We start from the raw sequence: 11,813 nt of genomic DNA on the forward strand, positions 1-11,813 counted from the left end.
TATCTACTTGGAAAAGACAGCTCATATTATCTGGGGATGCATGGGTATTGCTTAAGGAAAAATCAGTTCTTCAAATCTTCTTCAGGCACTGGTAGTGGCTTGGTAGTGCTCCTAAGAAAGTCACAGATCTAAGGATAATGAAAGGGAGCTTGCAAGGTCAAGGGCTTCTGCTGCAAATCTTTTGGAGGGGGTTGGAAACTGTCTGGACGTGTTTTGAAAGAAGATAAAGCCCTGGCGTTGTTTGTGACAGGGCAGTGTGAGCAAGCAGAATACCAGTGAAGATAAGAGTGTTTGCGCAGGCTCCTTGTGCTCCTCCTATTTCAACTAGAGAATTCTCCTGTTCCAGTCCCCTGTTCATTTTTCTTTTGAAATAAAATCAGCTCCAGGGTTTCTGAGATCAAAATGCCCAACTGAGCTACCAAGGAGCTAAGCAACAGCTGAGCTGCAGAAAGTTACTCTGGAATATCCTCACTCCTTGGCAAACAGAAGGCAAGACATGTTCAGCTTTGCTCTTTCACTAGGGGGTAAAGCTATTATGTGTTAGCTCATCTTTGCAGCAGCCTGACAGCATGCACACAGGCCCTTATCGCAGCTCAAATGACATGCAAGGATTCGCTGGGGGGGTGGGAACTTGGTCATGTCCTTGAGACATCAGAGCATACTGATAACAGGAAATTAGTTAGGGTCATCATCATAAAAATTAGCTACAAGAAATACAAAGCTACAGGTTCTAAGTTGTTCCTAGATATGCAAGAAAACAGTCTCTGGTACAGCCAGGGAATGGAAAGGGGCATATAAAATCAGTGTTTCTGAGTATGTGGAGAGTACGTGTGTGTAGCACCAGAAGATTAAAAGAGATCTGCTGGATTTTGGCCTTTAAAATGAAACAACCACCTTAAGAATGGAAAGGGAAGCTCAGACTGAGAAATTCAGAGGGGTGCATTGAAACTGCTATGCAGGCAATTCACATGCTGAGGACAACTGACCCACCAACTGGCATCTGGACTCTGCACGCTGGGATGGTTGCATCTGGCGAGCTGCAGAGTGAGCTGGCTGAAAACGCTCACTGTGAAACCTGCACTGTTTCCAATGTTTCTGCTTTTGCAATGTTTTGGGCATTCCATGTCCCTATTTAGGGGAAGAGAAAGGAAAGCCTTCTCTAACCCATGAGAAAGAGGAGAAAGGTACCTTCTCATATTAAAACTAGACTACTCCTTGAGAATTTGCTGTAACGAGGCTGAATTTATTTTCAGGTGTGTTCAGTTGTGAGCTGGATTGCATATCTAAAACCATAACTCTCTTTGTTGCGCAGTGGCATTTCCACTGAGGTCATTGGTAATGTTACACAGAAATCGTTTCTGGATTAAACATGATCAGCAGCAGCATCTACTAAAGACATAGGCTTCCCAGGGGACAAAAAAACAATAAGTAAACTTCTACCTGTATTTTTCATTTGCTCTATATGATATTCAATGCATTCAGCCTTACCAAACGGAAGGACAAGTTCATTAAGTCAATGCTATTGAAGCTTTTGGGTTTTCTTCCTATCTTTTTCTGACATATTTTTCCCTTTCTCTCCCCAGTCCATTTTCCTCAACTGTAACATTCAGCTCTCACCTGCTGATGCTGTCACTCCTCCCTCCAGTGCTAATGACATTAGCATTGAAACCGTTACTTTTGGCCATTTTGTGTATTCTCTGTGTACCCATGGGAAGGTTTAGGTGAGACGGTTCCAGTTCAGAGTCTCTCTCAAAAGTTCAAGAGCTTTAAAAAATGCAGACTCTGTCTGAAGGCAGTACTGTGTTGGTTAAAACCACTTTAAAAAGTTTTGAGGGTTTCTTTTCACCACAAGTAATGGCAAGCCTTAATTCTTCTTCCAGAAGCCCTAATATCCCCTGGAAGTCATACAGACTGATTTGGCCTGCAGGCCAATCTCTTGACAGAAGATGAAGAGGCTGGGGAGGGTCTCCTGCCTTCTGCAGTGGCCTGAAGAAAGCCATCCGCACCCCTCTGCAACTTATAGCTGCTCTGCTCCACAACACCCTGCTTGCCAGCCGCACAAGAAAAACTGGAGACAATCATTCCCAGTTCCATCATACACAGGGATGCAGACTGCAGTGGACTGCCATAGTCTGCCACTTCAGTGCCAGATCTATATCAATGAGAGCATCAATTCTGGATTCTAGCACAGAAACCACCCTAAGAACCTGGATGAGTTCTTCACGGCTTTCCTGCTGAACAGTTTTTGATTTATTTTGGGAAAGATACAGGTGTTCCAAATTATTGTACCTGGGCAGAACCTATCCCTGTAATACCACCATTTCAATCAATTATATTGGAAATAAAATTGATCCATTCTGTTTAAATAAGTACCATAATATACATAGGCCATAACATAATTATATAACATGATCGTATATAGTAACAAGCAGGCATGTAAGATATATAATGGAAGTACAGAGTGTATGAAGAATCTGGAGCTGCCTATAACGTAAAACGTATAATTAGAATTTAGAAAGAGCCCTCATAAAGGTCTTGAGACACAGAAGCACGGTGATGTGTGAGCAGTGGTCTAGAAGTCAGAAGCTTGCTGAGTCTGGCAGTATTTCCCTGGTGTGGGCACCTACAGCTGAACCAGTGTTGGGAGAGTCCTCTAAGGTCCCAGTGTAAAGTCTGTCAAGACTGATCTCCACTGGGTTTAATTTACTTCTATAGAAATGTCGTAAACATCTGGACCAATCAGACATTTTGCATGGTGACCTCTCGGGAATCGTTTCTCTGTTGCTTAGGCTTGTGTTAATGAAAAAAAAAAAAAAAGGAAAAAACCCTGTATTTGCATTTATTTGCATACACAAAGCAGGTGTTCCACACTGCATTAATTTTCTACAGATTTTCTAGCTCCAAATCAATCTCAAAAGTGTTGGGAGGTTATGATTTGCCTTCTAATAAGATTTTATGGCCTGAAGGGTTTGTCATATACCTAAGGTTTGCCAGGTCTTTTTCTTCTACAGCTCAAAGATTCTGGTACCAATAGCAGTTAATAACGCAGACAAATTAGCTGACATAGAAAATCCCAATAGGCAACAGACTTAACTATTTTAAGCAAATAATTTAATTCTTAATCTACATCAGTAAGAATATAATTTCTGAATTTTAGCAAGGAAACCACTATAAGAATCTGGAGGAATTCCCCACGGTTTGCTACTGAACAGTTTTTGATTTATTCTTGGAAAGATTCAAGTCTTTTGAAAGCTTAAGAGCAAGCAAAATCAATTATCAGGGTTTCAATTTTCTCCAGGCAATTTCCACTGCTTCAGCTTGCCCAAGAGATAGACTTTCCATAAATACATTATGCTATGTGCTATTTGAAGAATTTGGCAAAGTGGAGAATAGCTTCACTTGAAAAATCACACATAAGGTAAAGGAATCCCTCAGGTGAGGCATGCAGTCACACCTGAATGCATCTCTGTGGTTTGGAACCAACTCTTCTCCGATATCTACAGGTAATTTATTAGGAAGGAAAAGAGCAGTATTAGCTGTTTCCAGTTATTCTAGTACTGCAGCCAAGTTACTGCTGATTTACACCATTATAAGCTAATATAAAATCTAGCATGCAACTTCAAAAAGGTACGAATCCTGAAACAGTCTATTTTTAATCTAATTTAATTTAAAATGATGCTCCTCTAGCTAAAAACGGTCTACTGACAGACTGTGGGAACAGAGTTGGGCCAAGTCAACCTGGACACTTTTGTGAACCTGTCAGGGGAAATCTCTGGGCCCAATTCAGATGTGATCATGCTATAAATCACATAACAGGTATAATTTGGAAGTCTTTTAAATGCCAATGGTACATTGGTCAAGGGTGAGTTGTAGAGAAGAAATTATCTATTCCAGTAAGATAAACTGACTTGTTTTGTATGAAGTAGCATTTTGTCTTTCCCTCCCTTTTCTAGCCCCTTCCATTTGCTAGTAATGTTCATTTGCATCAGTTTCATTATCAATATGCAACTTTTTTTTTTTTTTTTGATTGCTGCTAGAGCTGGCTTGTAAAAATTAGAAATGGAAAAGACTTATTAAGGGCTCAGTCCTGCAGCTGCTCCATGTGTGGAACTGCCATTGATTTCCCAAGCAGCACCTGCTGGTGAGCAGCACAGAGAATAAAGCAAATTAGAAATTGAAGGCCAGCTCTCTCAGCTGTACGGGCTGTACATGGGCAGTAAAGCATCTCGTAATTGGAGCCAAATGTCTTTCTCTGGAAAGGACAAGGTCCAAATTCTGCTGACAATCACAAGTAAACTGAGGGGGGCAGGAGGCTGAGCAACACTAACCTGTCTAAGACTACAGGAGGGAAGAATAGGGACTGACACGATGGGAATGACGCAGATTGAGATAACACCTCAGCAGTGCTTGGAAACAAGGGGAACATTTGTGGTGAAAGATAAAGTCCTGTAGAAAGAAGGGGCGGAAATAACAGTGATGGTGAAATAAGTCCTAATGAGAATCTTATTTTATAGGATAATCGCAGGGTCGCTGATAAACTGTTAGTTCTGAGGAAACCATGCAGTGGTCTGCAGAGCCGTCAGAACTACTGTGTGATGTCTGCTGCTGATATAAACACCAATGACTAATTTTAAGACATGCATGGAAAGAGAATCACTGTATGGAAAATGCAAAAGGATGCAAAAGGAATATTGGCATTATCGGATCAAAACTGTGAAATGGTGTTAACTGAATTTTTTTATAAGGGTTTTCTAGCTGTCCAGGTAGAATCACTTTATTAAACGTAACAACATTTGGGGGACCAAATGAGTTAAGAAGAAAATAAAACCCAAGAGATGAAAGGATGAATAAAGATCAGCTGAGAGTGACTTTCATATTTTACTAAGCTGAAAGACAAATATGAGAGAGGTGGTGCCAATGTCATCAATTTGTTAGAATATCTTCACTTTGTGTACATAAAAAGCCTATGCAAGTCCTATTTATTGTGAAAGGCAAATTGGTCTCTATTTTAGATCCTGGACTTGAATAGGAGTATGAATATGGATAGATATATGCATAATATTTAGTCTTAGGTATCTTTAGATGTGTCTCCAGAACTCTACTACTACTACTATGAATTTTAAAAATGTTTTTCCTCTAATGGCCCTCTAAGAGAGAGGCTGGGTTAGAATACAGTGCTTCGCAATAGCCTCAGAGCAGTTATATAATTTGGAGATTCCCAAACCAGTTGAAGCATGGGGAATTGCTGAAAGAACAACTGTTTAGGACCCCCCTTGGAATCTGAGAGAACAATTCTAGTTCACTTGGATACTCTGAAATCATCATTAGCCAATTCGTAATATTGTCTGTCTTCCTATAGTATTGCAAGACACATCACTATTTGTTCTTTACCTTATTATTTTTTTTTCTTTGGCTATTATTTCTGTTTTCTGAGCCCAAAGTGTATTTTACTACAAATCACAGTTATCTGTGGTTAAAATATTTAAATCAAACTTTTAGAATTAAAGATGTAGGAACAAACTTGTGTGGCAATGATTTTGCAGTTGTGTAGGAGCTTACATGCAAGGATCCAATATAATCTATTAAACGAGGTCAACATCAAGCAGCAATGAACTGCAAAAATCACATCGTACTCATTATTTGAAAGGGTAAACTGAGATGTAAAGTGTTACATGTTAATACACAATAAATAATGACTTGCCTAAGGTCATGCAGATGGGAACAAGATGTGCTCAGATTCTTTTCTACTTTAATTGTTGTGTGTTTGCTTTATACATAAGGGCCAGAGTTGTATGCTTAGAGTGAAGGGGAGATCCACCTCACAAAAATGTTCAGTGTCTTTATGTGCCTTCACTTTCTGCAGAGCGTTTGCCTTGATTGTGAAATTCATATGACCTGTCTAGTCAGCTTGAATAAAGATGGTCTAAAAACTGCTCTGCTTTGCACAAAGGAGGGATAAGTTAGGCAAATTACAGGACTAGAGGGCTTAAATGTTAACCAGTATAAAGTAATCTTCCCTATACAATGAAACTGTACTTCAAATGATGCTGGAAAATTGAAATTCTGATTTTCATTAAATTCATAAGGCATCTGTGACATCTCTGAGCCATTTCAGGGGTTGTGACTATGACAACCCACACAGGACAATGTAAATAAAATCCCAAGACTGTCATATTGTTATTCACATGACTAACAAATACTATTTTTTCCGTTTGTTTTCTTTTTTTCTTATCATTTGGTCTCCCATCTGCCTTCTCTGTCTTGTAAGACAGCCACTGAGTAAGTCCCTCAGAGCCACCTTTCTCTTGCATGCTTGTACTCTCCTGGCACAGCAGGCTCCTGTGCTCTGGTTGCACCTACAGGCTCTTTAGTGTTCACTTCTGTGCTGTAATCTTTTCTCACTAGGAGATCAGCTAGCAGAGCAGGCAGCAAGGATAGATGCTATTCTTAAGACTGTGGACTATTTCACCAACTGAAAAATGGAAAAGAAAAAATCTGTCTTTCGTCCTATTCTTTCTCACTTAATTGCCAGTCACAAAAAGGAAAAGCCATTGGGGAGCACATGGGGCAGTAAGTCCCCCAGAAATCTCCTATGTGTCAGCCAACAGCAAACAAGGAGAATATACAGTTCCTTTATGTCTGGCTTGATCTGTCTTCTCCTTCCTTTTATGTAACCAACTGATATTTGACTAAATGGGCCCTTGTGAGGGTTTATTAATTTCAAAGTCCTGCTGTGCCATCCTATTGCTTCCTAGACTGTCAGGTGTCAAGGATACCCACCGGTCATCAAGAAACCTTCATCAAAAAGTGGAGGAAGAGAGAAATGCAGCATTTCAGCATGATCATCCATCTCAAGCAACAAATGCTGAGGAATCATGAATCCAGTAATGCACCAGTAGGTTTAAGATGGCAACTTGCCTTTCTAAGGGGAAGTATGAAACCCCCCTGATAACAATGGACACTTTACTGGCAACCTGAGTTGGTTGGGCTATTAAATACTGTATACATCTATTTCTTGTTTTAGCAGAACAACCAGAAAGACAAAAGTGTCTATACCCCTAAGATGTGACCTACATGGAAGTAAAACATGCATGTACTTACGCTTCCTTAAAAAGTAAAATGCAATTTCCTCACAATGAAAGAGGCTGGCAAAAGCCACTGACCAAACCCAGTTTGGAGCTGTTAATTTTTGTGGAGGAGGAAAAATTTAGGAAAATGTTAGTCAATCAGATTTAGCAGGAAACATCTAAGTCAACTCTTCATCTACCTTCCTTTCCTTTTCAGTAGTTCAAGGCCACCTGTTACCAGGGTGATAAAAAAAAAAACAAAAGAACAAACCAAAATGAAGAAGTTATTTCACCTTATGCTGAGGAAAAAAAGTAATCAGAAGGTCCACTAAATCATTATTAGAATAATTTAAAGATAATAAAACCAGTAAGCTAACGTTAGAGGAAATTAAGGATCAGAAAATACTCTAATCCATTCCTGACCCAAACATAACTTTAAAAATATACTCAAATAGGTGATGTTATATTTGAATTAAGTTAATAAGGATATCAGGTAGGCTCTTGGTCATCATACTGATTGTGAATCCTGACTTAATCCAATTTGAAATTGTCATTGCAACACGAGGTGCTGGAGTTACAGAGGATGGTTCATGTCTGCACCTACAGTTCTGTGCTCTTGTAATGCTTTAACTTGGTCAAGCAGGGACTGCAGCAGCACCACTCCAGACTCTCATGAAGGACTTACAAGACCCGAGACTGATTTACACCACTATGGTGTACCCTGGACAAGCAATGTATAGTCCTCCTAAAATGAATAATATCTTCAGAGCACTTTTAGGCCCACTGACACTGGTGGGGTGACTTAGGGGAAACTGAAATAACTGTGTTAGACTTAGAATGGGCAATGTAGTTTTGACATAAAGTACTGCCTGAACTCTAAAAGGGATCCCAAGGGTAAGTCATCAGTCAGGCCTTGATTTTTGACTTGGACATGACTGGTCAAGCAGTTACCTAGGTTAGAACTAGACCCAGAGTATCACCGATCTAGATTTTAGTGATGAAGCTTATCTGGGAAAATCACTGGTGAATAATATAATCTTAATTTCTGTTAATCTTCACAATTCATAAATCAACATCACTGCCTTTTGAAAGATAACCATAAAAAAGACCCAACCAAACAAAAAATGGAGAATGGACCTCCAGCACTTGGCTTACACACGAGGTCTTCTTTCGTTTTGCCTTACCTTCAATCAAAGTTATGAGGATACCATTCAGGGCAAAGCTGTTATGTACAGAAAGAGCTACAGAGATCTGAAGAAGAGGTAAGGAAGAAAAGTATTCTCCCTTCCTTCCTTTCTTTGGCCTAAGTACTAACTGATAGTTCAGCTTTGGAATTTAGAAGTGCTCTGCTTCACAGGTTTCTGTGGAACCAACCTCCTCTTTTAAACACTGCCCTCGGTAATAGTTCTTGGGGGAAAAACACACAACCAAAGCCGGGTCCTCTAATAGATGACTTCATTGCTTGCAGTGTTTACATGTAAAATGAACCACATCAAAAAGACCCCTGGACTAGAAGGTCTGGACTAGAGGAACCAGAGTAGAGTCCCTGTGCATATTAACCTAAATTTTGTGATGGCATTGTGGAATTGATGAGATGTAATTCCTGTATGAGGCAAAGGTTCTGCTCCAAAAGCATCCATCATTATTCACTCTGACTACCTTCATTCGGATAAAACGTATATGATAAATCAAATTAAAAGGCTGCTCTTTTAAAGACTTTAATCGATAAGAAACGCAGCGTTTCAGCTACACCTAGTGGACAAGCTCTGAGTACTGCAGCCACTCTCAACGGGTCTATTTGGCATGTTAAATCATTCCTCCTCTGTTTGAACATATAAACTGTGAATTGAAACTAAGCACCTCCAAGTAATTAGCAACAATTTAAACAGCTCCTTTCAAAAATCTGTGTGATTACCTGTGCATTGCTGTCTTTAACATAAAGTGTTTGATTAAAACGTCGGGCAAGAGGACCCTGTCTTGAAAGACGAGAGCTATGAAAAAGAAGCCACACGATGGGATGGCAGGCCTGTCCTGCAGTAGATCCCCCATCTGCGAAGCTGTCAGAGGTTGCTCTTGTCCTTATAGGGCAAGGTCACACACAAGGTGACTTGCGACAGACCAGCTGTCGCCCTCCCCTGCCACCCTGGGGCACGGCTGAAATGAACCACTGCATCCCAAGGCAAACAAACACCACCTCAAAATGATATCAACGGCTTATTTTCACCCTGATTAAACTAAAGAGAGGACAAGAGAAAGCATGGGGCCTTTGGTGCTTCCTGGCCACCAAAAAGAAACCCGCCAGGCGAGGCTGAGGTACTGGATTACAGAGAATTTAAAAGGAGAGAAGGTGGTTTTTAAAAGCAGGACTGAACACAGGCTTCAAGTCCATGTCTTGGCTACAGTGGTGGCTGACTAGGACTGGGACTACTTCCTACTCTTCTTCCAGGAGCAAGGACATGGATCTGTGTCCATCCCCAAGAGCAGAGCAGCCAGCCAGAGCACAGGCCTGCAGGCTATGTCGGCTCCATCCACTCTCTTTGCTCACTTAACTCCACCAGGGTACATTCAGGTTTATGTTGTAAATAATGTTCTGTGAAGAAGGTTAACACATCACATTTTTCTCGAATTCTCTACTTCTCCAGTCTACAGTGTTCTGCCCCATCAGACATGACAAGCAAAACCAAGCTGTCCCCACCACTCCACAGACAGGCACGTGTTTATATTACAGTTTGTGAGTTAAGGCTGACTGGTTTTCAGACCTACCCCCTAAAATCTTCTCAGTGACAATCATAACTAATACTCTTTTGCCTACTACTTAGAAAGGCTTTATATTCATCTCAGTACCTGTGTTCATACCTTGTCCTTCACCTCCCTGTCAGATTACACGCTAGCCTTAGTGCAGCCTGCTGATAAGCAACTCAGAAGCAACCCCAGTATAACTATAGAACACTTATAATCCCATAAGCAACCCAAAATGTAACTATTTTGCTTCTGTACAAAGCAGACGTGTGCAGAGGCTTGGTGTAATTTCCTACTGTTGGAGAATCCCAGAAATCCATTCCTGACTTCAAATACATACTTCATACCAAGTTGATGGAGGATGTATAGCTGTACAAGGTTTGTACAGAAAATAATATCAATTATTAGACCAAATAACATAGCTGGAAGAAAACAAAGTATTTTGAGTAATAAATACTTACCCTGGCAGAGAGACTGAAATCTGAAATTCTCTGCGTTACTTCTGTTTGAATAGCAGCAGGTAAAACATTTTATAGACTTCCAGAAACTTCACCCTCTCTTGTACAGTGCACTGTTAGCTAAGCAGGCTACAGTAGAAAACTCACAGCACAACTGTTAGGAGACTCTTGGTCAAAACTGCACATAGGTAGGTGTGCCTTCAGCATCTTACTGGGACAAGTGTCTGCTAAGTATTAACTTTTGATCTTAAGAAATGCTGTGTACTCAAAGTACTAACTTCAGCCATGGTTTGAGGAGTTTGACAATTCTGAAAATTTCTTTTATTTTACTTTATTGCCCATAGAATAGGGAATAATATTGCCAAATGAACATGCCAATAGACAGAGATAACAAAATGGCCTGGTGAAAGAAAAAAGTGAAAAAAGTGTTCAGCATTTTACGAAGCCTGATAAACTGGAAAATCTTTAGCTTATTTTTAATATGGTAAATATGTGTCTTTCAAAATCTGTTTCAGACTTGTGACCAAATTGCCCCACTGTAATTTTTTAAGAGGAGGAAGGCCACAGCAGATGGAGAGGGACTGCAATACCTGATCCATCTCTATTAAAAGCCTGGTGTTGTAAATTTCTTTCTAAAATGAGGCAAAGAGAATAACAGAGAACCTACCATAACAGTGGCTCATCTGTTCAGTCATTTGATGTATCTCGTTATTGTTGTAGTTACTGAGACTCAGCTTTATCTTCTGCGCAAGCACAATAGTGGCACCATATTGAAATGTGTAAATATATTTTCAGAAACTATGTAAAATACCTCCTCTGTACTGACAAAATAATGCACTTAGAATACATGAAACCCTGAGAAAATGCTGCTGCCTTGGGTTTTAAATTCCTTTGATTCCTCATCTTACTTTTATTGCACATGCAGTGTTATCTGACAAATATACTTGCCTATTTAAAAAAAATATTTTGTCTTATCATTTAAACAGCGCCTGTCAATGTTACTTAGTCCTTGTTCGTACTATCCCTATGAGTGATGGTACAGAAATAGATCAGGTTAAGGTCGGCGTGTGTAGCCCAGATCTCTAACACTGGCGTTTCTTATTCCTGCCAGTGGTAGCCCCGCAGCGAGTATTTTGGACGAAACGAAGCCTTCAGAAAGGGTAGCTGTAGGGTCAGGGACAAGATGTGCTTTTTCTGACTTCATTTCCCTCTTCTCCATGCCCGTACCCGCCCTGATTTTGCTGAGGTTTCCAACACGAGGGGGTATCCGTCCCTTGGGTACCAGCTCACAGATTAAGCCCTGCAGTGCCGCACAGCCCGGAGGGTGAGAGGCAGAGGGCAGGAGGGACAGGGCAGGGACAGGAGGGCTCCTATAGCAAGATGTTAACGCAGAAGCTACCCATGCCCTGAGGAAGTACAATGTGGCTCCACAGACACATGCCATAGCTTTTGGCCAAACACCAGCAGCTTCGTATCCAACTTAGCTCCCGGATCTGGAGTGTGGAAAACATCTCCTGGGGGGAAAAAGAGGGGGGAAAAAAAAAAAAAA

Source organism: Athene cunicularia, assembly GCF_003259725.1.
Source record: "Athene cunicularia isolate RWA chromosome 3 unlocalized genomic scaffold, athCun1 chr3_part1, whole genome shotgun sequence".
Taxonomy (NCBI): domain Eukaryota; kingdom Metazoa; phylum Chordata; class Aves; order Strigiformes; family Strigidae; genus Athene; species Athene cunicularia.